The 3,439-nt window shown below is 35.0% G+C and overlaps 3 non-coding genes across 3 annotated transcripts; 1 reads left to right on the forward strand and 2 right to left on the reverse strand.

The window, feature by feature from the left end:
• Positions 1–1,556: 1,556 nt before the first annotated feature.
• On the forward strand, positions 1,557–1,629 carry TRNAA-UGC (transfer RNA alanine (anticodon UGC)). The gene has a single exon. It is a non-coding gene; the product is annotated as a tRNA-Ala (tRNA).
• Positions 1,630–1,980: 351 nt separating this feature from the next.
• TRNAA-AGC (transfer RNA alanine (anticodon AGC)) lies at positions 1,981–2,053 on the reverse strand. The gene has a single exon. It is a non-coding gene; the product is annotated as a tRNA-Ala (tRNA).
• A 716-nt stretch (positions 2,054–2,769) lies between these two features.
• TRNAE-CUC (transfer RNA glutamic acid (anticodon CUC)) lies at positions 2,770–2,842 on the reverse strand. Its single transcript has one exon. It is a non-coding gene; the product is annotated as a tRNA-Glu (tRNA).
• Positions 2,843–3,439: the final 597 nt, after the last annotated feature.

The following is a 3,439-nucleotide window of genomic DNA, read 5'->3' on the forward strand; positions in this document are numbered from 1 at the left end:
TTATCTCTTAGAGAGGTTTGGGGGGCGCAATCCACAACCTAACCCTCTTAGTGGTTCTTTTCATTCTTCTTATCTTGATGAGTGAAGTTTTTTTTATGCTTCGATGAAGTTTTTTTATGCTACACTGAATTTCCCTTCAGGGTTTTTCTTGGGATGTTTAGTCGAAAATAATTGTGTCGATTTTTATGTATGCATCCATTTCTCAGTTCCTGAATTTTACTCCTGCAACATATTTTTATTGTGAAGAATGCATCAATGGTTTAACCATTATTTGTCGGAAATAAATAAACTACTAATAGTTAGAAGATTAAACTCCTTTTAGTGCATTCGTGGAAATTTCACATGGTATAAAAGGATTATTGATAGCTGGGAGGCTCAGAAGTGAAAGATTGTGAGATTGTGCAGTTTCTGAGGGAGATCTGAAGCACGAGGTTTACATCTATGTAAGCTTAACTAGGGGTGCGGGCATAAATTTATTTCCAGAGGCAGAGTGTAGGAACAAGTTCAGTTTGCTTAGAAGAAGAGTTTGCAGGCAGTGTGTTTGCCAAGAAGCAATTCTGGTGAGTAGATCAGTTGATTCGCTAAGTAGATCTAGGCACAGAATATTTACAGCAAGGGTTGCAGCTGTAGATTTGCGCAAGGCATGAAGAGAAAAGCACATAAATGAGATTTCTAATTTCTCACACAACATAGGAGTGGAGCTTGAAGGTTGGGTGATATACACACACATCTAAGTGCTCAGTTTAGGAGTGAGCATGGTTGTGTGGAGATTCAATATTATGTATGGCATGTTATTATTTGATCATATAATTTATTTGGGATATGGAATGACTTTGTTGAGTGTTTCATCCTTTTGTTTTATGACTTGTTTATCCTAACGATGTTATATGCTTGAGTCTTTCAACCTTCGTTGTAATAAAAGCTATGACTTTAACTTTGGACTTTCATTATAATAAAATGTATGATTTTAACCTTGAACTTTCATTGTAATAAAACGTATGATTTTAACCTTAAAATATCTAAAAGAAAATTTAGATTTTATTGTAAAAATAAATTATTATTATTATTATACATTGTACAGCGTAATGCAATAAATTATTATTATTATTGTACAATGTACAACGTAATGCAAAATATATATATATATAATAGATGCATTTTGTTTATTAACTAATATGTATTCATATATATTAAACATTAATTTAAATTAAAGTATTAGTAGGAATTTAGTAATATTATATATTCCAATATCGTGAATCTATCTTTATTATTTAGATATTTTCATATCTAAAAATTGATCACTTATAAGTTACAAAATTAGACCCTTTACTTTAAAAATTACATTTTCTTTAATTTACTGAAACACTAAATTACTTTTGTAAATGTATTTACATGTATCGTTTGAACATCAACATTATAATTTAAATATCAAATAAAAGATCTACGATTACCATTAAGCTTCGTCATAGTGGCTCTTCCCTATCTCATTTCATAACACGATTTTAATACATACCAGGAATATGCAGAGACAAAGCAAGCAGTGTATTGCACAACTCGGGGATGTAGCTCACATGGTAGAGCGCTCGCTTTGCATGCGAGAGGTACGGGGTTCGATACCCCGCATCTCCATTTGACAGTTTTTAAAATCCATGTTTTTGCGTTAAAAATGTCATCCCATGTTCTGCTTTAAAAATGTCATCCAACACGCAAAGTCCATAAAAGATTGACAAATTTTTAAATCCATGTTGTCCTTTAAAAATGTCATCCAACAAGCAAAGCAAAGACCATAAAAGATTGAAACTGAGCACAGAAGGTTGCGAGCTTTGAAAGCGCACAGCTAAACCGAGCAGGATGGACGAATCGAATTCAACGACATCAGAAGGTTGCGAGCTTTGAAGGCGCACAGCTAAGTTAAAACAGGAGGGTGGTTTCAATAACTACTGGATCAATAATAACAGTTGGTTCGAAAACTGGTCACGATGGAGATGCGGGGTATCGATCCCCGTACCTCTCGCATGCTAAGCGAGCGCTCTACCATCTGAGCTACATCCCCGTATAAAAGCTAGAGTTGTAGGATACCTAGTATTGCTATATATGATCTGGGAAAACGTACGTTAACGTGAATTATGAAAAAACCCTCACTGTGAAAATTTACGTAATGGCTGTATGGTGTGATTGAGGTTGTCCACCATATTGATTTATGGATATGCTGTATGTTGTCCGGTATTTTTCTTGTCCATTACGGAACAGCTTAAAGAATTTCTTGTATATTACAAATCTTGGAGTTGGACTTTTCCAATTGCGGGCTCTAATTTTTAATGCTTCTAAATAAAGAATGTTGACTGTAAATGATTCTTGTTAATCACTGGATGCCTAGGGCTTTGCCAGCAAGTTTTCATGGGAATTCAACAAAATTTCCATCCAAATCGTAAAACTTTTGGTGAAACAAGTAAGTGTATGGCCAATTCGACGGTATCTCCGACTGACGGATATGGATGCCTTGAATTGAATGTCGAATGCTTTACTGCGATTGTTCCTGCGCCTTGTTTAAAGATAACCGTCCCTCCGAACGTCGATTGTTCCTGAGCCGCATTGTTTATAAAACTTGCCAAAGCTACACACAAAAATAACGGGAGCCTTTCAATCCATATCCATATCGCTTTCAATTGAATTAGAGCTCAGCGGGATGGATGGACCAGTGCGCTGCAATCAAACCAATACCACTGTTTTGGATTCTAGCTAGCAACTTAAAATGAAAGTATCTTTGTTTTCCGTTGCCGGGACTTGAACCCGGGTCTCTCGGGTGAGAGCCGAGTATCCTAACCAACTAGACTACAACGGATTCTCTCTTGCGTGCGACTTAAATGTTAATCACTCAAATGAATCGCTATAGGATCTTCATATCCACGGGGAGAAAAGATGTAATAAGGATAATGTTTTAAATTCATTTTACCATCTTAGTTGATACTTACGGGATAGGATATTGCGATTTCGCTTAATTTAAAAATTCAATAAAACATTTCATATGGAAAAGCTCTCCATTAAATATTTCATTATAATTTTAATAATGCTTTTTAATATTGTATATTACTTTTTAATCAAATAAAAATAATAATATAATAAATCTTATCTATTTTATAATTTAATTAAAAAATTAACTTTACTTCGTTGCCCATAGTTCATCATTTTCATGATTTTCACTTCTCGACTATGGGAATATTGCTTTTCATTGCCACTTCTGTCATCAAACTAGCTACTTACAAAGTTCTTGCTTGGTGTTTAATTCTCAACAGAAGCGGAACATCTTCAATTCTAGATCTAAAAATTGGAAGCCCTGCAACCCTCCTCCTATGGAGGGAAAGGCCTCCTCTAAGTTGGACAATGGCGTTGAAGACGCCGTGATGAAATTCATTCACGTGTCAAGGCCTCAAACATCTTG

This window comes from Pinus tabuliformis, chromosome 6, assembly GCF_031772625.1.
Source record: "Pinus tabuliformis cultivar Carrire ecotype Pingquan chromosome 6, CPIR1, whole genome shotgun sequence".
NCBI classification, from domain to species: Eukaryota; Viridiplantae; Streptophyta; class Pinopsida; order Pinales; family Pinaceae; genus Pinus; species Pinus tabuliformis.